The sequence below is a fragment of the Protopterus annectens genome, chromosome 3.part1 (genome assembly GCF_019279795.1).
Source record: "Protopterus annectens isolate FY-2018-M chromosome 3.part1, PAN1.0, whole genome shotgun sequence".
In the NCBI taxonomy this organism is placed as follows: domain Eukaryota; kingdom Metazoa; phylum Chordata; order Ceratodontiformes; family Protopteridae; genus Protopterus; species Protopterus annectens.
This window is the reverse complement of record NC_056732.1, coordinates 970,659,677-970,685,332: the sequence shown is the minus strand read 5'-3', so window position 1 is coordinate 970,685,332 and position 25,656 is coordinate 970,659,677.

Sequence of the window (25,656 nt, the reverse complement as noted above, 5' to 3'; positions counted from 1 at the left end):
GACCCAGTTTGTGATACAAGTGACATATGAAGAAATATTATAAATCCTCGTCATAAACGTTTAATGATTAAAACTTCAGAAAGATTTCTTTCTGTCTTAAAAGTTAATAAACATTCCTTTGATAGAATTTAATCTACATAATAAACTATTCCAGTGTCAAGGTGCAATAATCAACTGTTTACCATTTCTTATGTGCTTTGTATCAAAGTCATACAAACTTTCTTAATCCAACAGTTTCACAAAATAATAAAGCATGCTGACACTTTATACCAGCTACTTCTTTCATAGCTTTATCTAGCTGACACACAGTAATAATTTTAATGCATTAATCTACATTTATTTTCCTCTGAAGATTCCAAATAATCATCTTCAGATGAACAATTAAGTCTCATGCACAGAAACTGTGATTTTGGAAAATTATTTTCCATATGTTTCTGATGACTGCTATTTGCATATGAAATAAAGAATTTAACAAAATGGTCTACTAAATAAAGAAGAAGACATATTTCCATGTAAAAGCTATTCTATCAAAACATCAAGAAAATGTAGTGAACAGTTTTCAGTTTTGCAAGTAAATCTGATTTCATAACATATGTTATTTACAAAGTGTACAAACAGTAAGATCTTTTCTCTGGAGTCTTTCCAAATAAACTGCACGTCATACTTGATAATATATAAATGTTTCTGATAGAAAGAAATAAAAAATGATGTTCTAAGCATAAAACAAATTTGTTCATCTCAGAATGATAATTTGAAAGGTGGTATGAAGCATCCGGATAGTTTTGTAAATCATACAACATTTCCACAACAGCAAAAAGTCACATTTGTACAAAGCACACATTATCTAGACCAAGCAACAAAGGTAAAACTTAAGAAAAAGTATTTTTTACCTTACAAAACCAGTAGTGTTGCATTCTGTCTTCTTCACATCCTTTCACACAGGTATAGCAGAATGGTCCTAATGGTGCTGAATGTTTTCTTCCATAGCATGCCGGACCTCAATTTATATCACATAGACTTGAGAGACTAAGCATAGGGATTGTGAGGGCATAAATCAAGGATGTTTCTGAATCAATCTTTCTCTGCATTGTAGCAATGCCTATTGTCACTCTAAGGAGTTCTTGCAGTCTCAGGAGCCCTCAAGAGTACCTGCAGAACACATAACCATACATGGACAGTCTAATGACTCATATGGGGATTTTGCATAACATATATTACATTTGTAGCCAGAAGAGGCACTAAAGAGTAATACATTACCCGAAGATAAATGACATTCACTGAATGTATACATGTTGTGTCATCTCTCACACCTTTATCACCTTGAAATGCTAATAATATCATCAGAATTTGTTTCGTACCCCACCTGAGGTCATGCTGATATGCCTAACATTGTACAGTAAATACCAAAAGAGAAAACATACATGACCACAAGATGATAGCCATTCTCAGGACTGAAACATAAAGCATGGCCATGGCTTCCAATGTCACTGTTTCTGTCAAAGCACACAAGTAGTAAAGGAAATAATCAAAAATGTTAATTTATTTCCTGCTTCGGGATTCCTTTGAGGACCTACAGTATAGGAAGGATGCCTGGCAGCGCCTTGTCACAGCTGTCAGTGATGTTGTTGGCATACCGGAATCTGGACAGCAGTGCAGACATCACAACAGTGACCTGTGCAGATGTCATGCTAACAATTTGTTATACAGATCATATACTGAGTTAATGCATTTTCACTCTCTTTCTTCCTATATTTCCTTGGTCTCTATCCTTTATTAAAAAAAATCTGTTTGTTATGCTATTCTCTCCTTTTATTTTGTTATTATGTACTGTAAATGCCATGGAGGTTCCAATGGCTATGCTGCTTCCACCATCCCTCAGAGATCCCAGCTAGCCCCTAAATCTGCCATTGAAACCATCTGGGGCTGCCTCCCTTTTAGCTGAACTGGGGAGAGTGATGTACCACTACAGAAATAATTTTTCAGATCTGCAAGAGTGACACCCTTGAGTGATTAGGGTGCAAATTTGACAGCAAGCCACATTTTAGTAATGAAGCAACTCCTCGTTTTTTTTTTTTTTTTTTTGCTTTCCTCTTTGTTTTGCTTTCCTCAATGTATATATATATTTTTTGCTTTCCTCAATATATATTTGAGGAGTACCAGATCGTGGGATAGCACTGGCTATCAGATGAGCTGGCTAAGAGTCTGTTTCCTACTGCATTATATTCTGAGCTCTACCTCTTATTCTGGTCAGAAAGTTGCTTTTAGCAATGCTGTGGTCCATATAAAGTAACATGCTACTTTTCCTGCCTTCTTGTTAATTAACTTATGTGCAAGAGCTGAGGTGTGTACACCCTCTACAGCCACCAGTTGTGTTTATGCATTTCTGTAATAGCTACTGTGACTTTCTCTTCCTTGTCCTGGGTCCTGATCTGGGCACTAGGAGAATTACTAACTAGATGTACTCTGAGCTCCCAGTTTACACATTTTTAGTTGATAATGAGCTTTGAGACACATCTTCTAATCAATGGGAGACTATCTGCCTTCCAGGATGACAAGTTTCTGAATCCCATGTTGTTGTTTAGCAAAGCCTATAACTGTGCCAAAACCTATTATTTTAAACTCTTCAACACACCCTATAAGACTGCCATTACCTGAACTTCAACATTAAACTTAAGCAACATGAATCCAGTATGTGATTTGCAAATGTGTAATGAGCATGGGATGAAATTTGCATGAAAAATTGTGCAATATCACAGAAAAGTTTGACAGAAGGGTCCTAAAATGACTACCCTAAAAATTTTATACCAAAATTCCACAAAGTTAAAAAGTTATAAAAAAACTACCAAACAAGTGTTAAAACACACCAGACTACAAATCCGGTGAAAAAGATGCCACCAATCTTGTATTAAATAGTTTATCCACACTGAATAATACTCTGACGCCTCAGCACAGCCTTCCTAAAAGCGTTACAAAATATACCACATCATACATCCATATATATATATATATATATATATCTATATATATATATATATATATATATATATATATATATATATATATATATATATATATATATATATATATATATACATATATACACACACATACATTCACTTAAATACAATTTAACAATCATCTAATTAATCAACCATCAATTAAAATAATCATATATACATTTTAAAGAAACAGTCTCCACTTACATTCACTATTTAAACCTGCTGGAGATAATGTATTACATTTTAAAATATATAAAGTCTCTTTATATAATAATTTCTTTTTCATTGACACTTCATCTGTTTCTGATATATGTTCCAATATACAAGCTTTTAACAGTGAAAAGTCACTGCTATGACAAGTAAAAAAATGTAAAGCTTTAGGGTTTATAGCATTATTATTTTTTATGTCTCAGTGAAACGTCACTGCTATGACAAGTAAAAAAATGTAAAGCTATAGGGCTCATAGCCTTATTAATTTTTATGTCTCTAATATGTTCTTGCAGCCGTAACTTGAATATTCTTTTAGTCTCCCCTATATAAAAAAAGTTACAGGGGCAAGACAAAGCATATACCACTGACTCAGTTATACATGAAAAATCAGAAGTGGAACAGAATTTTACACCATTTATTTTTTCAAAATATTTGGTGATGTTGGAACAAACCGAACACCTTCCACATGGGAAGGTGCCACATTCTAAAATCTGCAGATTTAATTTTTCACCAGGTGAAACAAATTCATTATATACCACCATATCTTTGATATTTCTACTTCTCTTGAAAGAGATATTTACAGTTCTACAAAGATTTTTTTCCCCTTCCATATTAATTAAGTAGGGCAGATTTAATTTTTCACCAGGTGAAACAAATTCATTATGTACCACCATATCTTTGATATTTCTACTTCTCTTGAAAGAGATATTTACAGTTCTAGAAAGATTTTTTTCCCCTTCCGTATTAATTAAGTAGGGCCAATGATATCTAATGGCATTAATGATTTTCTCACTTAAGATATTATATACAGTAACAAAATAGACTTTTCTACATTCCTGCACAGTATTAAATTCTCTGTTATTATTTATCTTATTTACTAAAGGCCTATTATGGATGCTTCAGTGGTGGTGCTGCGGTAGCGTTGTCGCCTCACAGTAAGACGTTCTCCTGTTCGATTCTCAGCTAAAGCATCTTCTGTGTGGAGATATGCGTGAATAGGCATACCTTCGTTGAAGGTTGTGCGTCAGGGCTGGCAACTCAGTACGTAAAAATCTACTGCCAATCATTAGCGGACTGGAGTTCCTCTGTGGCGCCCCTAACCGGGAAAAACCAAAAGATACAACTAAAGGCCTATTATAAAGTAAGCTGGCATCTATTATTTTATGAAGGGCATCTAAAATAGCATTTTCATCATACCCCTTTGTTTAAAATTAATACATGTTTTTATTTAAACATTTTTTTCATATTTCATAATTTCATATGTTATAACTTTAAAAAGTTATATCCCTAAGATCAAGCTATGCTGCAAAACATGTAACTATCATAGATAAAACATCCATCTATCCATCCTCAGCGTCTTTTTCCCATTTTTGCACATGGGGTCAGGGTGTCACTTCAACAGTGGCAATCATCTTGAGCCAAGCTTTACACCACTGGGTGGTTAGCCCTGCTGCTGTAGTTCATCTGTACTACTCACTCGCACACTCTCATTCCTAATGGCAATTTTAGAGTGTCCAGTACACCTGATGCATGTCTTTAGAATGTGGGAGGAAACCATTGCATCGGGAGGAAACCCACATGACTTCAGGGAGGACATGCAGACTCCACACAAAAGGCATCCCAGCCAAGAATGAAACTAGAGAACCTCTTGCGTGAGGCAATAACACTAACCGCTGCACCACCATAGATAAAACACTAAATGTAAAATTGAAATTGGAAAGAAAAATAGAGATTTTCCTTTATGTTTGTATTAAGACCATTTTCATTAGATGTACATTGGACAGATATGACCATACACCCCAGGGATTGTAAGTCACTTGCCCTTCAGGCTCATGCCTCACAACACTCCTGTGTCTGTGGTGAAAGTTGGACAATACTCATCCCCTTATGCCTTATTTCATACTTATAGCACTCTTTCCATAGAAATGGATAAAACAGATCAGATTGCTGCACAGCACTTGATAAACTAAATTGGATTGAACTACCCAATCTCCTATCCTTCAACCAAATAACTTTCATTCATTCCATCTTCCACCATCCAGATGATTGTCCAGCACTCAAGAACTTAGTACAGCCCTACTCAAACAGCAGGCCACTAAGAATCTTCAACAAACTCCTACTCAAAGTCGCTAAATATAATAATTATTACTGTAACTCTCTATTCTCCCACCAAATATCTAAGTCCTGGAATTCCATGCCTCAGACAATGCAAAATTCTAGCAACACATCCAAATTTAAACTATTGCTTAAGGAATGCCTCCAGGCTGATCATTCTGTCCTTCCTTGTTCTTACAACCAAAAGATCTCTTCCCTTACGAAATTCTAGCATCCACACTATCCCTTCACTCATGGAATTCCAATTTCTCTCTACCTGTCTCAAGCTCACCACTGTTACAATCTTTATCTACCTATCTCAAGCTTGATACAGTTTCATCATATTCCCTCCTCATTGTACTTCACCTCAATACTGCCTTAGCTATCACTATTTAGAACTAGTAACACTAGCATAGCAACAATCCACCATATTCTTCTTCATATGCCATACATGTGTCTCATATATATTTACCACCAAAACCATGATATTGATCTACTGATTAGTCATTTCTCTTTGATGGCACAAGCTATTTCATGCTAGTTTATTTCTTAGCTTTCTTTTTTTTTTCACTTTATATTAATCTCTCAATTTTTATTGTTTATGTATAAACTATTTACTTCTTGTACTGTTTTTAATTTGTTTTTGTAATGGAGCTTTTCTCCCTGTGCTGAAAAAGGGCCACTGGCCCAGGCGGACATCCCCAGTAAACAAAAGTAAAATAAATAAATACATATTGCTGCTTGCCTCTTTACATACAGCTCACGCTGTGATAAAATGTGAGTTAACATTTTTGCAATTCATTTGCACTCAAGCACAAAATTACCCATTTATTATTTATAGGACAACTAATAATAGGCTATAGTTATAGCATTAGGCTAAATTACTAGCACCTACTAAATAAATATGCCTGCTTTCATAGTTTAGCCAAGTGCTCTGGCCTTAATGGTGTGTGCAAAAAGTTGTTGACAGAATAAATCCTAGGATTAATAATACAGCTTATCTGTATATCATTACCTCTATTCACTGTGCTTTGTCACCATGCATCAAATTTTAGTTACTTTGGGATAAGCTCATGGAATGCTCCTAGATAAACTAACAACCCTCCCCAATACACTTTTAAATACTTTTCCTTTCTCTGTTTCCTGGGTTATTGAGCTAAATATAAATCTCTCACAGTTTATGAAACATTAGCCCCATAGCTTTACTATCCCCTATTGCTAAAATTATGGAAAAGTGCATCCATAAACAACTTCTTAACCACCTTCTCCAGAACAGCCTACTTGCCAGCTGTCAACATGGTTTTAGACCTTTTCACAGTAGCACTACTGCCCTGCTATCATTCACAAACTGCATTAACAACAACAGCAACAAAAATCTTCTCTCTTCCGCAGTTTTCATTGACTTATCTAAAGCTTTTGACATGGTTAATCACAAATTACTCCTTCACACACTAAATTCTCTTTCACTTGATCCTCTATCAATGAACTGGTTTAAATCTTACCTTGAAAACCGTCAGCAGGCCGTACTCTGGCAAAATAATCTATCTAATCACCTTTCAATCTCCCTTGGTGTCCCACAAGGCTCCATATTAGGTCCACTCCTATTTTCCATTTATATTAATGACTTGCAATCAGCTATTCCATACTCCACCTGCATTCAATTTGCAGATGACTCTACCATAATCTGCTCAGCCACTTCTCAAACTGAACTTGAGACTCTTACCCAAAAAGCTTTCAACACTGTAGAACAATGGTTCTCACACTGCTGCCTCCTCCTAAACCCCAAGAAAACAAAACTGCTACTCTTCACACCAACCAGAAAGTCCACCTCTTTACATTTCAATCTCACTTCTAACAACGGTACTCTTATCTCTCCTGACCCAACCACTAAACTGTTAGGAATAACAATAGACAACAATCTAAACTTTGATACTCACATAAATACCACAGTAAAATTAGTTAACAAAAAACTGGGATCCCTTTACAGAATTAAACCCTATCTTACACCAGTAGCTAGGACAGCTATAGCCAGAACTCACCTAACCTCCACCCTTCTCTATGCCTTTCCTATATATACCAATCTCTCTAAAAACAACCTCAATAAACTAGCAACATCCTATAATAATATTGCTAGATTTGCTACAGGGTCTCCTTTTAGAACCCATCACTGTCTAAATTTAAGACATCTAAACTGGCTAGAATTACTTAACCAGCTCCAATTTCACCAGCTCACAATAGTCCATAAGACCCTGTATCAACCTAGCAACACTCCAATACTCTCTAGCCTAATCACACCTTATAATAATCTCAAAAATCTACGCTCCTCAAACAAACTACTTATTAATACTACCAAACCCAACAACTCAGCAAGTGTCTCTTTGTTCTCTAACTAAGTTGGAAAAATATGGAATAAACTACCCTCTGAAATTACAGCTAAGACTTCTCTCTCACTTTTTAAAAGGAATCTAAAACTACATCTCAATAAACACTGGCTGTGCTCCTGTACTAACCCTGACTAATTATTTTCGATTCTCTAAATCTCACCCTATATCCTTTATTTTCTTCCCTTTATATATCAATAAACAATATTATTGCACATAATATATAAGTATATATGTATACTGCACCTACTCATAAAATCACTGAGTATTGTAATTTGTACTACTTTTTTTGGCTTTTATGTAACATTTGCTGTTTTTTTTAACATCGTTCATAACTGCTATATTAACTTTTTCTTACTTCGCATGATTTCTTGGAGCTTTTCTCCCCGGGCCTCTACCGAAAATGGACATGTATCCAGCTAGACTAGCCTGGTCAGCAAATGTAAAATAAATAAAAAATTAATATTAGCACCTGAAACATAACTCTGCTTCTTGTAATCTCTGTGGAACTTGTGTGCTTGTAAACTGAATGGAATTAAGCATATCTATGCAAAAGATTACTCTTACTTCATGGGTTGTATTTGCTCCTTTACTTGGTAAATATTTTAACTTTCATGTGAATGTTTTATTTCATCATGTAATTGTTTTAACTTGTATGTGAATGCTTTTAATTTTTTAATTATATGGAGCTTTTCTTCCCGGGCTTTCACTGAAAAAGGACTTATGTCCAGTCGGACTTTCCCAGTTAACAAATGTAAAATAAATAAATAAAATAAGTAAATCAAAAGAACACAATCAAGAAGTAATAAGAGCACATCTAAATGGCCAAAAAATGCATGTAACCTCAAGCGGAAGCTCACCCTATGTTTTAGCTATAAAGCAATAAATTATGTATAGCTCTGTAAGCAGTTAGCAGTTTATAGGAAGCAGTCCACAGACTCTGACTGAAAGTGGCAGGAAAACTGATCATTTGTAGTATGATTTGATGACATACAGTTTCATTAAAATGCCATGATGTGTGAAGAATTAACCAGGATTATGAACAGAAAAGATAGCCTCCTGGCTTAGGACCATTGCAGTGGCTACCTCTAAGTACAATGGGAAATGGTCAATTCCCTGACCCCCTCAGTAGTGCAGTCACTCATTGCAAGTTCCCCCTTTCTCTTTATGCACTGACATTTCTGATACCAACATTTAGGTTTTAACTTTCATACTTGACGTTTATGCATATCAAGCTATTGTCAAGTACCCACAACATACCAATGCATTCACAGAATAAACGCCTTCAGAAAAAGAAAACTAATAACAAGTCTCACAGTAAATGTTAAAACATGGAGTTAGCAAAGTAAAGGATTCACTAAATAGGTACTGAAATGATCACACATCAAAATAAATATCCTGGGATATAAACTAACAGCTCTGAGTAGAAACTTTCCAATCTAAATGACAGAAAATTCAGTCTATACAGTCAAGAGTGCCAGTGTAATTAGTAGAAAGTCCCTTGGAACCCACAGCTGCTTTAACTAAGCCAGAAGTGTTATAATCAACCCACCAGGTAAAGCCTACTAAGCAAATAACTTAGGAGTGATAAACAAGCAGATGAAAAGTGCTGAGAGGATAGGTAAAAGTGAAAAGATCTTACTACTGACTGAGCAGAACTTGTCAAACAATGTTTGCATTCTTTTTTATGTTACCTCTTTTTTCTTCAAATAGGTTGCTGGTGTAGTGTCATAATATTCAGACATCTTGAGAGGAATGTAGCTCTGGGAGTATAAATACAGGTAAAAGCCAATCAAAGGCATGCTGTGTTACAGACAACTAGCACTGCAATATTTGTTGGATTTCTCTGGAGTTGTCTAGGTTTTCTCCCCACTCTGTATGGAGCAGATACATGACTCCCAGGAGCAAAACACTGACAGATTTCTGAGTCATTCTGCCTTGGGGCACACTGAAGTTATTAGTAATGTGCTCAAATGTGGTACTTGTAACTAGAAAGTCATTTCCCTGAGGAAACATTTTAATATAACTCATGATGGATGTAGTAATAGGAGTACAGATTCAGTTATGTCCCAAAGAAACCTATTTACCATACACAGCGATATAAAAAAAAAACTGTTTCCAAACTTTTAGTACCGTTTTGTATGGAACTTGATAGGAACCTACTTTCTGTAATCAAGTCTTAAAACTCAGCAGTGAAACCTCCAGCATTCCCCGTTATAACTTTTATTTTTACACAGTAATAAGGCTTAGAGATTAAATTATAAGCATAAACAGGAAATAACTACAGCATCCACATATAATTAAGTGAACAAATTCTGTACAGTAAAACACAGAGAGAGATTTCACAGCCATCTGGAATTTGTTTTTTCTGATCTAATGTTCATTCACAGCCATCTGGAATTTGTCTTTTCTGATCTAATGTTCATACTGTACATATTAAAGTACAATAGTTTTTAATACACAAGTGGAAAATTGTTCTACAGTTAAGCTGCATGAACAATGCAGAACCTCTTAATGGCTTATTTTTTTCCAATGTATTTATATTCAGCACCAATTTTGTATCCATCCTTCTTTCCATGACTACACCAATACTTTATCATAACTACCACTTGCCATTCATACTTTTACTACTGGACATCATGATACACAATCCTCAAACAAATTCCCACACCTTTTTTTTGGCTCAATGGACACAAATCATCTCACATGATCCTACAGCCCAGTCAACCACCCCTTTGACATGCACACCCTCTCTAGTCTCTCAGGCTTAGCACAGAGCATTACCCAGTTATACACTTCACATGTACATTCACCAATTCACATCTTATACATAAAAAACTAAATGCACCAAAGCCTCTAAAAATACACTCCCATAATTCTAACACTACTCCTTAGTGGAAACATCAGATCTAACCCAGTCCCTTCACTCTCATGATTCCTAATTAATTCACAGTGTATGCAGAATAAAACTAAGCCATGACAAAATAAAACAGCTCCCCCTATATCACTTATTTCCCATCTATGACTAACACTTAAATGCCAGACCAGGACTTCACAATGGTGGCGGAATTCTCCTTTTTTACAAATCTCAGGTCAAAGTCCAACTTCTAGCTCAGGCTAGCCCAGTACTCACACCCCACCATATTGGGTAATAGCTACCACAGCCACATGGCTTTAACCTACCTCCCACCTTCATCATCCATAGACAAATTCAACACCCTGTTGCAAAATATAACATCCAACCAAAACAAATAAACATAACCTGCTTTATTAGGGGCTTTAACTTTAACATGCTAAGCCCAACATATAGTGACTAACAGGAATTTATATTGACTATAATCTGTAGCAACATGTGCAGCAACCCACTTGTACAAATCCAACAAAATAACAGCCACTCTATCTTAGATCAGATAACCACTGACAACCCCTCAATGGTCTCTTGTTTAATTATTCATCTACCATATATGAGCAACCACTGTTACCTCAACTTTCCGACTACATTTATCCCTACAAAAGATCCCTTGACAACTGATGTCTTTTTGAGCTAAATCAGACACCAAAAAAAATTGAAGTCTGTCCTCAGTGCTCAAGATTGGTCCAACATTCTAAATGCGACTGAAATCGACCCGGTGGCAAATTTATGTACCAATATCCTAAGAAACCTACAAGACACCTGTTTCCCACTAGTTACTAGACTGTACAAAACCAAAAAGAATGATTATTAACCAATAAATTGAAGCACTAAAATGCAGGTTTAAGCATGGGATTCTTGGAAAGCCAATCCAAATAGTGACACAAGAAAAACCTTTGTCCAACTCAGAAACCTATCAAAGCAAGTGATTAGGATGCATAAATCCCAGCTAATAAAATTAGCATAAAACTCTCCAATCAAAGCACCCAAACAGACTTTGAAAAATGTAAGAAAGCTCCCACATAAAAACTAAACATCTCATAAAATATCACATATATTTTCCACATCAAACTTTCTATTGGAATTCAACAACTTATCCACAGCCTATCGTGCCTCAATAAGAATATGCACAACTCAAGACCCTCCCCACTACATTCCCCAATTTTACTTCAAATATATTAAAATAAAAGACATAGTGACAGTTTTCAAAATCCTTAAATTTGGCAGTCCCAGATAGCATCCAGCCCTGGTTCATCCAATACTGCAGGTATTACATCCAAACACCCCAACAGTATATATTCAGTCTATGTTTAACAAAACACCACACCAGCCATATTCTTACCCTGGCAAAAATACTAAAAGAATTTTCACATCATATTAACTCACTGTCTAGTGGATTATAATCTACTTTCTTTCAAATGAGGACTTTGGTCTGGCAGGATCATCTCAACTGCCCTACAAACTGTAAATGATGATATCCGACTAGGGCTGGAGAAAGGGCAACTCACTAATGACATCTTTATCAACATGACAAAGGCATCCAATCTAATAAATCACAAGCTATTTTTACACCAACTGTTTGAAGTACGAATTAGTCTAGATGCCCTACCTTGGCTTTAAAGTCATCCATCTGATCAGCACTTCCTTGATAAAATTAATTCCTCACTCTTTCCCTAAGCCAATCTGAAATACAATGTTCTACAAGAGGCCATTCTTGTCCAAATTCTTGTCTCCAAATATATCAACAGACTGCCAACAGACTTTCTTCTCCTTCCACTCGTACTCTATGCTGATGCCATGACACTATACCACTGAAATAAATCCTTCACAGACAACATCAATCATAATTCCTCTACATGATTCACCAGATCAATAACAATAAACGTATACTCAGTTCTTCCAAAACAAAAAAAAAAATCTACTTCAAGATAAAACAGAAACTAAACAATGCTACTTTTACGCTACAAATCACTGACTACAACACTAATGTCAAACCAGTAATTCATTTATGCCTGGGACTTTGTCTAGATTCTTTCCTCAGCCTCTTCCTATACTTTGACTATACAAGAAAGAAAAATGTTACTTTCAAGGGCTAACAAAATTTTCCCCTTCCTGACAAAACCCTCCTGAATCACAGTATGAAAAGGTGTTTTAGTTTCACAAACAAAATACGGCCTTTCCTTACTAACATATGACTCAAAAGGCATATATTTGTTATTTTTGTAAATGCAAAAATTCATATTTCTGTAAATATTTTACTAAGACCTAGTCTGATTACAGAATGAATATCCATTGCCACTGCGGCTATTCTGTACAAAAAATGTATGTTTTCTTGTGCATCAATTGTATTGTCATCAGATGCTACTGATATTCTTTATACAAATGTTATCTTTTCTTTAAGTTAACTGTACTCTCATCACATTATATAATATTGCTTGGTATGCATGCTTGTTTTTGTTATTGTTATTGGTATTGTTAAATGGAGCTTTTCTCCCCGGGCCTCCACTGAAAACAGGCTCTTCTTTGCCCAGTGGAATTCCTCGGTCATCAAACTGAAATAAAATAATAAATAAAGAAAAGAAAAGAAAATCATACTCTCATTCAAACATGCCAATAAAAATGCAGATTCATCATTTAATTAGCAAAAGAAGAACACCATTGTAGGCATCATGGCCAAGATGCCTAACTGCGAGCAGCAACTGATGAAAGTTCTGTGAAAATTTTTCTCTGATAGAAAATACTATCAAAAATTAAAATTTGGAGATATGCATAAGCTAATTTTATTCACTGATAGAGAAAAGATTTATAGATTCAAGTTCTTCAAAAGCTGCAGTTTTTTTCTGGTAGAACTTCAACTGCTTGGTTAAGAGGGAAGAGACTTCAGCATGAGCCACTCAAGAAATAGTACTCAGGATAATTGTGTTAAAAAAGACATCCAGTCACTAGTATCTAGTATACAGCATGTATTACTTAAAATAGACAAACTGGATGCCAAACTAGAAAGTTTCAAAGCAGAGACCAGAAAGAAGATGGAACATTTAGAAATTCTGATGAAACAACAAAGTATATAAATCAGCAGTGTGGCAGAAGCGTTAGATGATCAAGAAGAGATAATAACTGAAGGTGAATCTAAGGCTGAATTTCTTTTAAAACAAAATAACTGGATCATAGAAAAACTCAATGGTTTAGAAAATAGACTGAGATAAAATGACATTAAAATGTATGGTGTACCTGAAAAGTAAAAAGGAGACAATATAATAAACCTCTTAGCTATCTGGCTGCATAAAACATTAAATCTACCTGAAACATTATCTTCTGGAATTGAAAGGGCACATAGATCCCTGACTGCAATATCAAAGAAGGAAAACTTACAGCCATGTTCAATTATAGTTAAACTCATGTCTAGCTTAGAAAGAGATCAAATATTAAAAATGGTCTAGCCTATTAAAATAGGTGAATGTGTAGTCAGATTTAACAATGATTATTACAGTAAAGTAAAAGAAAATCCTGTTTACCACTGATCAAGGAACTTAAAAAGAGCAATATTAAAACCACTTTGATGTTGTCTGCAAAGGTCATATGATTACTTTCTGAAAAAAAAACAAGATATTTAACACACTGAACGAAGCATCCACTTTTGTTAACAGCAATAAAATCTTTAATAATACTGAAGAAATGGAGTATATCCCTGAAGAGACAGAGTGAGCTGAATTCCTTGAAAACTGCTTTTAAAACTAAATAGCCTAAAACAAGTGACTTTCATTCTCTGATTGCAGGACTTTTATTTTCCTGAAACAATAGATTTGCCCTTTAAATAAAACATCTGTAATGGACTTTAAGCATCAAAGGTGTGTATTTATATTTTAAGCTAAAACATGTTTCACGATGAGGAATATAAATGGTTAGTTTTACTGTTTTACTACATTTACTGTGAACGACTGGAGGCAGGGGATTCAATAAAGCCTACACTGTCATTTTTCACCATATCTGCATTGTGGCACAATGTGCACATGGTCACAAATATTTTTAGATTCAGTAAACTCTGTGTAGCAGTGTGCACTCACGCATAAGCAAGGTAAATACTGTGGCATGCTAATTACAGTGCAAGTAGCTGAACTGTATGTTAAACAAGCAGACATACATGGTGGAGTGATTCAACAAGCTCTAAAGCAGCTGTGTAGACTCCATGCTCATATTTCCCGTGTATTTGAAAACTTTTTGACTACATCCACAGAAAGGAGTCTATAAGGAGAGAAGAGCAAATAAAAAGTTAGATTTGTACTGAACTGACCTTAACATGTGACAGCAAACACATAATTCCAGTTCTATACAGGGTGAATGCAACAAAAGGAGAATAATAATAGCAACATATCCCTTTTAAGTGTCATGAAATAAATGCAGCTTCACTCCCCCATGAAGAATACATTTATAACTAATGCAGACAGCTAAAAGTGTGAACCGCATGAAGCAGACTGTTCATAGTGGCATGTAAGCATATGCAGTATGTAGCTGATGAAATACCACCTTATTTTCTCAAAATCAGTACTACTCTGTGCAGATATATGGAAATGTAATACCCTTACATATGTGTTCAGCTCTCCTTTAGTTTCCCTGGCTACACAGTTGCCAACCATGTAGATTTAGGTTTGTCATCAAGGTGAAGATGAAAATGAGGTATGAACTCATTAGCATTGCTGAATTCCAATAAATTGGAGCCATGTAGAAATGTTCACAACATACAGGCACTCCCTCAGTGTTTGTTTTCAATAGATGGCAACAGTGAATGATAACATCAGGGGGTGTATCAGGTTAGACTTATAGAAGTGTACATGTATCAAATGAAAGTGAGATAAACCTGCATGTTGTTGAAGGTGGTACAAATAAACAGTGCAAATGATACAAAAAATGTATTGACACACCACCACAGTCAGCTGAAAATTTAAAACTTAGAAGTGCTTGAAACATTAAAAACAAATCAAAATAAAAAAACAAAATCCCAGGATAAAAGCCATTATTCAGACAAGAAAATAGGATAAGCACTTTTGGCCTTAGCCTTCTTCATATCCTTCAAATAATGAATAAAAACTCTTAGCTTAAAAGATAGTTATGACCAATCACTTATCTACCTTAGGTCAATGCCTCCTTATTCAGCCTATTGTATCTTCTTGTTGTTCAGCTTGTCCTTAAGCTGGTTGGGACAAGCCCCTTCCCTTCTCTCTAATCAGGAGCTTGTGGGGGCATCGTCATTTCAAAATAGGCTTTAACGGCACTATCTCATTCAGTCCCAGAGCACAATCAGCTCTCAGGTCCATAATCCAATGTGCTTCCACTGTTTCAGTTACATTGTGTAAATCTCTACCTCTTCTATTTACCTTAACTGAATCTAACACCATGAAGACAAAATAATAGCCTGCTGAACCCATAACATAATTAGCTAAAGCATTAGACTTCACAAAACCACTTATATCCCGAACATGGCGAAAAATCCTTTCTTTAAAATGCCTGTTCATCCGACCAATATAAAATGCCAAACATAGTCTACAGGTTGCTAAATAAATAATGTTCCTACTGTTACAATAGGCATAAAAGGACATGCCTTACATTTTCCACATCTGTATGTACCCTTTGTCATGGCGATTCTGGAAGGTGTTGAAAATCTATCTTTTTGACAAAAAAAGTCTCTTTAAATTCTTTTTATTTTTAAAGATGAACTGGGGAGCATCTCCTTCTATCTTCCAAAGATTATCATCTATTGTAAGGATGGAGCAATATTTTCTACTGACTTCACATATTTGTGAAGTAGCTGTACTAAAAGTCAGAGTGCATCCGAGACGCTTATCATCAGATGCTTGCTGTCCATTAAAATTACAATTCTTCTTCTCTTAGAGTAATAGGGGAAGCCTTTCCCTTTTCTCAATTATTCAACCTGTACAGGATCTATCTTAAGTTCTGTATAACTATAGCCTCTACTCAGAAAATTGCCAGCCAACTTTTCATGTTCTTGTGCAAAGGTCTCATCTTTTGCACACAGCCTTGATATTCTAATAACTTGATTATCCACAATATTTGAAAAGACATGCCTTGAATTCTAATTTTAATGGACAGCAGGCATCTGATGTGCACTGTTATTTTTGCTTCACTGTATAGTTTTTCAGATCTCTGCAGAAGGTGCCCCCCCCCTCCCCCTATTTCTCTGTGTCTTAAGCTGGTATAACTGGTTTTACATCCTGTGTGTTATCTGACCATCTCAAGGATTACTTGAATAAAATTAGACCCTCTTAGTAAAAGTCTGCATATCATTGCTGGAGCCTTCCTGTGTCCTGACAGAGTCCTCTTCAAACTATCTGGAGATATATAGAGCTGAGTATATATTTTCTGGCACTTCAGAGTTGTGTACTGGTAATTGTTGTTTGACTAATTTTATATCATTGCTGGCTTACTTCAGAGTTGTGCACTGTTATTTTTGCTTTACTGTATAGTTTTTCAGATCTCTGCTGAAGGTGTTGGTTTTCCCATACCCACCCTCCCTATTCCTGTGTTGTTTAAATGTGGAGGCTTTTGCAGTTGCCCGCCCCCACTGTAGATTTGATCTGGGACACTCCCCCCAGTCCCATCTCTTTACCTCATTCTACCTAATAGACTCCTTTTGCACTTGTTTTTAGTCATTTTTAATTTAATTGCATTTTTTAAACTGTTTGGTCTAACATTGCTACATACTCAAGTGTGCTAGCTTGCACTGCATTTGAATTGTTTTGACTGCTGTTTTAGTTACTTTTCTGTATATATATATATATATATATATATATATATATATATATATATATATATATATATATATATATATATATATATATATATATCTATCTATATCTATATATATATATATATATATATATATATATATACACATATATATAAACCTTTCCTGTAACTAGTGTAGTCCAGATTCAGATTTGCTGATTCAGGACTGTATGTAAGCTTCTGTGCCCCCCCCCCCACAAACATTTTGTGTTGGAGGGAAGCCTTCTAGCTTATCAGTGGGAAGCCCTAGATAACCTATCTACCACATAAGGAGTGGTTCTGGCCCAGAAATTGTAGTTATTGGCCGTTTGGGCAGTTTTTCCATCTCTCTCAACTTTCTGATTTAAAAGCCCGCATTTGTACTTATTTCCTCTCTTTCCTGTAACTAGTTTAGTCCAGATACAGATTCTTAGTTTTAGCACTTGAATTTGCTTATTCGTGATCAGCACTTGTTCAGAACTTGTAAGCACTAAATAACCTACTAATTACTACAGCACTCAACCTTCCTCATTACCTAGAGGATAACAGTTTTGGTACTTACTTTCCTCACTTGCTTAGAGAAAAACAGCTCTTGTACTCACTTTCCTCACTTATCTAGAGGAAAATAGTTTTTTATTCAGTCATGTCCAAGGGTCAGTTCCCAGTGTTTTCTCCTGTCTATCTGATGAATCTGGGCATCTTGGGGCAATGTAGAAATTGCTCATGTACACAGACAACCCTCTCCTCCTACCACCCAACACTACAACCTGTGAGAGATGCACTTATCTAGCCAAATTGGAGGTAAAGCTCTCTCCAATCAAGACTGAACTTGATAGTCAAGAGGAGAAGGTAAACACTTGCACCACACCACACTCATCACATAGTTCCACTAAATCTACATCACCAAAATCCACACATAGAAACACAAAAATGTTTGTTGAGGCTCTCAATAATAATCTGCTCAAGCAGACCTCCAAAGTAGAAATGCAAGCAACCTCCACCCCCAACAAAACCCAAATGACATATAGCCTGCAGACTTAGTGTGCCACTCAACCACAGCAAATAAGGCAAAACAACATACCCAACACACTAGTCATAGGTGACTCTATAGTCAGGCACACTGATGTCCCACTCACCAAGCTAAACAAGGAAAAGGTTACTGTCAGCTGCCTGTCGGGTGCCATGATCCGCCACATAACCCACGCACTCAGGTCACTCCACAACAAGTACAAATATGACTCTGTCATTGTCCATGTCAGTGTGAATGACCTGAGACATACCTCCCTGGACTACATGAAAAGAGACATGGAAGAGCTCTCTGATCTTGTAGCCCAGGCAGGTATGACCCTAGCGCTGAGTAGCATTCTGCCATCATCCAGAATGATGCTGTAGTACAAGGACAAAATGATTGACTTCAACAATTGGCTAAACTTCTGGTGCCATTCTAAAGGGATCCAGTATCTGTCTGCCTGGGATGACATGGTCAACAGACCACGATGCTTTGCCAGAGATGGCCTGCGCCTGTCACCCCTGGGATTCTGGATACTGGCTAAGATTCTTGCCGCCCCTATAGTGCCTCTTTTAGGCAAGGTTCAAATGACGAATTCATCACCATAACAGGAACAAGCAAGCAAAAACTGAGGGTGATGCTACTTAAATTACTCAATGCTAGAAGTCTAAATCTCAAAATGCACTCATTTGAGGCACTCCTTAAAATGGAGAACATCGATATCTGTGCAGTGACTGAGACTTGGTTCAAGACTCCAGAGAGCACCCCTGCACTACCAGGTTATAACTCATACCACACTTTTCGGCCATGTAACCTGGACCGGAAGACCAAAGGCAGAGGTGTGTCCATATTCATTAAGGATATCCACACCTCCAGGCTAGTTGCTCAGCATAATGCAGCCGAGGTTATCCAAGTGCAACTAACTCTGGGCAAAACTGCAATCCAAATTGTAGCTTGCTACAGATCACCCACCATGCCCTTGGATTCGCACTTCTCTTTTCTTGATGTACTGGAAAATATTAGGGTTCAACCAAGCACCCTAATAATGGGTGATTTCTACTACCCCACCATTAACTGGGAAAACTACTCATGTACCAACTCCTTCACTCAACGCTTTCTGGAATTCATAAACTCCAATGCCCTGGATCAACTTATCCACACCCCCACCAGGGGCAACAATATCCTAGATCTAGTCATTACCAACATGAGTGACCGGTGTTCCACACCTGAGGTCAACCCCTCATTTGTCCAATTTGACCATAAGCTAATTACCCTAGATATCCACATCCTGCCCCTACCCCCCATTAAGGAAACCATGGTAAAAAAATGTCTCCAAAGCAAACTTCATGCTTCTTAAGACAGAAGTGGTGAACCTCATGACACACATGCAGATGGACAATACAGTTACAACTACTGAATCCTACACAATTGGACTTTATAAGCACTTGCATGAGTGCATGGATCGTGCTATCCCTAAAAGAACCAAGATGTTATCCTCCAAAAAAAGGAAGCCAATCTGGTGGTCCCCTGCCATAAACAAACTGTACAACAGAAGGAAGAAACTGTTGCAAAAGAGAGTAAAATCCCATGAGTGGAGGAGCTCCCTGGTCAGCCTCAGTAAGAAGCTGTGATCCCTGAAAAAGTCCTCCAAAGCTAGTTACGAAAACAAAATTGCCACTGATTCTAAAGACAACCCCAAAGCATTCTATAGCTATGTCAAGAATATCAATGGCAGCACTCAGATCTGCTCTGAGTTACAGCACAATGGCACTAAATATACAGACCCAACTGATATTGCCAACATCCTGGCATATAGGTTCAGTGCTAACTTTACCCCCCTTTCACCCCCTAAAGAGCCCATCTCTATACCGGAAGAATGCAAAGTTCCTGTAATCATGGCTGCGCAGGTAAAAAACACACTCTCCAAAGCCAAGAACACAGCATCCATGGGACCAGACAACATCCCCGGCTGTGTTCTACATGAACTACTGAACGTACGGGCACCCCACCTAAGTACCATGTTCAATCATAGCCTCACCTCAGGCTTTGTGCCTGCTGAATGGCATACAGCAATGGTTATCCCACTCCACAAGGGGGGAGCCACCACGGACCCTGGGAACTACCGCCCCATTAGCCTGACGAGCCTGGTCTGCAAGGCCATGGAATGTATCATCATGGAACATATAAACAAAAATATTGGTAATCTCCAAACTCTGGACCCCACCCAGTTTGGGTTTGTAAAAGGCAGTTTATGTCTCCTAAACGTGATAGACTTCTTTGAAGCAGTCACCAAAGCCATAGACAAGGGTAAGGTGGTTCACACAGCCTATCTAGATCTTGCCAAGTCTTCCGACACCATCCCCCACTCTGGAATTATAGATAAATCACTAAACTAGGTATAAATCCCTATGTCACAAGATGGGTTGCCAACTGGCTCACTGACAGAACCCACACTGTGAAAGTAGCAGACTCCAAGTCTGTCTTCAGACCAGTGACAAGTGCAGTACCACAAGGTTCAGTCCTGGGTCCTCTCCTGTTTGGTATCTACTTCTCTGAAGTACAGGCTAACAGAGAAGGTCTTTGGCTAATGAAGTTCACAGACGACTGCAAACTAGGAGCTATAATCGAAACTCCTAATGATGTGGACATCCTACAAAAGGGCCTCACTGAGACAGATGCCTGGTGTCAAAGCCATCGCCTCAAGCTCAATGCCAAAAAGTGCATTGTCATCCCCTTTGGTAAAAACTCTGTACCCATGAACTACAACATAGGCTGTAGTATACTTAACACCAAAAGTGTGGTAAGAGACCTTGGAACACAGGTGGACAGTAGTCTCTCCTTTGATAATCATATCACCACAGTAGTCAGGAAATCCTTCTAGGTGGCACACCTCATCACAAAAGGTTTCTCATCCAGAAAAAAAGAGGTCATTGTTCCCCTCTACTCATCACTCATTAGACCCATTATAGAGTACAATGACCCTTTTGGTATGTACCTCACAAGACATCTACAACAACTGGAAAGGCCACAGAAATACCTTGCAAAGAGGATTACCAGCCTCAAACAGATGCCCTACGCAGACCATCTAAAAAAACTCCAGCTTTATTCCATCGCATATCGCCTACTCAGAGGTGATATCTGCCTAACATACAAAGCTATGTCAAACCCAAAGCTGTTGGACATGCTCCACTTAAAGAAATCCCAATCCCTCTGAGCTACATGTTCTAGGGACCTAAACCTTGTCACCACAATAAACAGAACATGCCGGTGGGAAAGATTCCTGTCCCAGAGATTTCCCATACTCTGGAATAAACTACCTATCTATATCAAACAAAGCTCCTCATTGGCACTCTTCAAGAAAAATCTTGATGACTGGATGGGAAATAGGAAATTCACCCCGGGGATCACCTCTGTGGCTCTGCTTGAAAGTGGCACAGGAAAATAATTTTCTTGGGTTGCAAAAGCTGGGGTACCTTTTTGGCTGGGCTTGTATAGGCCCCAGGGCTGATAGCCTAGTACCTACCTATGTACCTATGAACCTATGAATGCATTCTAGTTTTGTGTAATAGATGGTTTCTCCACATATTTTTTCTGTGAAGACAAGTATTGATACCCATTACTGGGTCTAGATATAATTTTATATCAAGAAACTCAATCTCTAAACTCGAGGTAGGAAACTCAACCTCCAAACAAGTCATGTCAGTCACTCTGGCCTTCATTTGCTGGCAAATGCATATCATATTACTCCCGGTTAACATCCTCACATATTTTAAGGGTCATGCTACAGAATAGCCTACACATTGCATATCTCCCACTAATGGTCAGATAAGTGATGAATTACCAAGAAACACAGAAATGTAAGATAGAGCTGTATATTTGTAAGCATAATTATAACAGGTTCTGTGAACATTAAGTGCACTAAGTCTAAATATAATAAAGATTACTAAATGTACCAGTAATAGCTTATGACTTGATAGCAGTGTAGATTCTGCTGCAGTTGGTTGTGCAAAGAATGACTTCAGTTATTTGCTGCAAAGTTGTTTGTCTGGCAAAGAGGAAGGAGGCATCCATTATTTTTTCTGAAGCTGCAATGGTGTGACAGTTCACATCCTGAACTATGTAAAAATATTTCATGTAGGGACAGTCCTACTCTTTCTCCCAGAAGAGAGAGCTAGAGAAAAACAAAACTAAAAGTATATAACATGCTACAACCACTACTGCATTTGGTCTGAGATAATTGTTTTATCACTTGCCTGGTGCTAGTGAAGGGTCCCAACCGGAGTAGCCTGCAGCCTTGCCCTTATTACTGGGTACTCCCCTAATACCTGCCTCATCCCTGGTGCTTTTTCCTATACCCAAACTGCCTTCATCCTTTCACCTATCGGTCTGCCTAGTGGTTCCTCTCTTACTAATTCAGGTTCTGTCCACTAGGGGGCAGAGTCTACCCATCTACTTAATCATCTTCGCTCACTCCTTCCCACGCACTTCAATACCACTTTTTAACATTTTTCTCTATACTAACTGCTAAGTTGCAACTCTACCCATTCTACCTCTACTTTCTGTCTTCTCCTTTTTCCTTTATACTGCACTCCAAGAGTCACATTTACCACCTTGCTTACCTCTGTACTTACCTCCACCAAACTGATTGTTTCTCACACTGTTCTGCCGCCTACCTTCCTTAGGTGTATCCTGCTCCGTTTGCCCTGCAGGCTCACTCTGCTCCCCTACCCTACCCCCAAATCCCACCCACCCCAGTGCATCTCCACTTATACTATCCTAACCACTCCCACTTCCTCTCAAACTATACTAACCACCCCTACTTCCTCTCTACCCATTACACAACTCCCCCTTCTCCACTACATTCCTCTAACCCCCTCCCTCCACCACAATCCTTCCCTACTCACTTTCCACCTACTACACTCCACCCTTTTTCACTAACAACACCTCCCTCATAACACACCTCATCACACCTCCCTTCATATCTTATAATACTATATCTATTTCACACCCTTTTCCCCTACACTACATACAAGACTTTATCAAAACCACAACATGACTACAAAACACATATCATTCATAATCCAACTACTATTACTTCTCATCCTTACTTACACCCACTACCTCACCCAACCCAACACTACCTATCATTCACCGCACTTTCACTCTACTAGCTCCCTCCCCTCTTCTCACTTACAACCATTTATCACAATAACCCCTGAACTTTATCCCATTAACTGCCATCTATTTTTTCACTACAAACTAAACACTTCTTATACACTCTTTAGTCCCTCCCTAACCTCCAACATCCACAAATATCTGAAAACCAACAACATTCAAACAACACAATCCAAACACCTTATTACCTTAATCGAACACCTTACAACCACACTCTTATCTGGTGACATACACCCTAACCCAGGCCCAATCACCATTACCTCTACATCCAAATCCATTCTACTAGCGTCTCTAAATGCCCAAAGCATAGTGAACAAAATCCCTAACCTTCATGCATGGCTTCTCCAAAACAAACCTGACATCTTCGCTATCTCTGAAACCTGGCTAAGGCCTAATATAAAAGACACCAAAGTTTTTGCCACCAAACTACTCAATAATCAGAAAAGACAGGACCCATAAAAAGGGTGGCGGGGTAGCTTTACTCTATTCATCCAGCCTATCCATTACTCCCTATAATAAACCTATTCCAAATTTCTCCAATGCAGAACTAGTATTAGGTATATTTCAATTAAATAAACACAAACACATTTGCATAGTTTCACTATACATCCCCCCTGGTGACAATGTCTCAGTACTAGAAGACATCCTATCTTGGCTTTCTATCAATATCAGCAATGAAACTATTATCATGGGTGACACAAATATTAATTGGTCTTCCATTCATTCCTCCACTCACCCCCTAGACATTAACCTTTATAAATACTCGCAGCTCATCAACCTCACTACCAGGCCCTCTAAAGATTTCTCCAGTGGCAGCACCCTAGATTGGATTTAAGTCTCTCATCCCCACTATTACACTGACAGTGGAATTCTACCTGACTCCCTCAGTGACCATCTTCCCATCATCACTAAACGTCTTCCATGCCCATTACAAGCAACACATAATCACATCAGCACTCGCAACCTAAAGAACTTCAACCCAATAACCTTCTCAGACTCCCTAAAATCAATAAATTGGAACCCACTAAAAACCCTACCCTTGGATAATGCTGTTGCATACTTCAATACAACTTTCCTAACTCTCCTAGATAGTTTTGCCCCCTTAAAAAACAAAAGAATACGAAACAATAACGCCCCCTGGCTAACAAAAAACACACTAACTGCCATGTGACTTAGAGACAAAACCTGGGCATATTATCAAAGAAACAAAACTCCCTCCACCCTTAATGAATTCAGAACTCTTTGCAACAAAGTTAAAAAGCTTATCACTATAGATCGTCAAAACTACTACTCCATATTCCAAAACAACCATAAAACCAATCCTCAAAAATTCTGGAAAGGCATCCATAAACTCCTAAAACCTGGCTCAGTAGAAAACCCAAGCCCAGACCCAAATGCTCCAGATATCAATCTGGCCACCCAATTCAACTCTTTCTTCTTAGACTCTGTCTCTAAACCACATCCTTCTCCGATAACCCCTCACCACCTACACCTGCATCCCTCCTCTTACCTCCCACCTCAACTATTACATCTCAACTCGCACCTTTCTCCCTAAAATCCATCCCTATCTCTACCATAAAAAAACTCTTGCAAAAGCTAAAACCATGTACTAATGCACCTGATAACATACCCTCATCCTTCCTCAACATAGCCACTGAAGCCATTGCCTTCCCCATCAGCATCCTAATAAATCGCTCTATCCAGGAAGGTCTTGTTCCCACACTCTGGAAAAGAGCTTTCATCATACCCTTGCACAAAGGAGGCAATAATAACAATATCACTAACTTCAGTCCCATCGCCATCCTTTCTCCTATATCAAAACTCTTAGAAAAATGTATTCATGTCCAACTCCTTCTCTATCTCCTAGACAATAACTTACTAACTTCCACACAACACGGTTTCAGACCCAGCCACAGCACCATGACTGTCCTCATTTCCTTCCTGGAAACAGTAAATGCAGCCCGAGATTCTGGCTCTATTGTATCTACCCTCCTTCTTAACCTCTCTAAAGCCTTTGATACTCAAAGTAACTGATTTGTCTGCAGTTAAAAGCATTCTGTATCTTTACAAATCTTTATCTGTTTGTGGCTTTCTCTA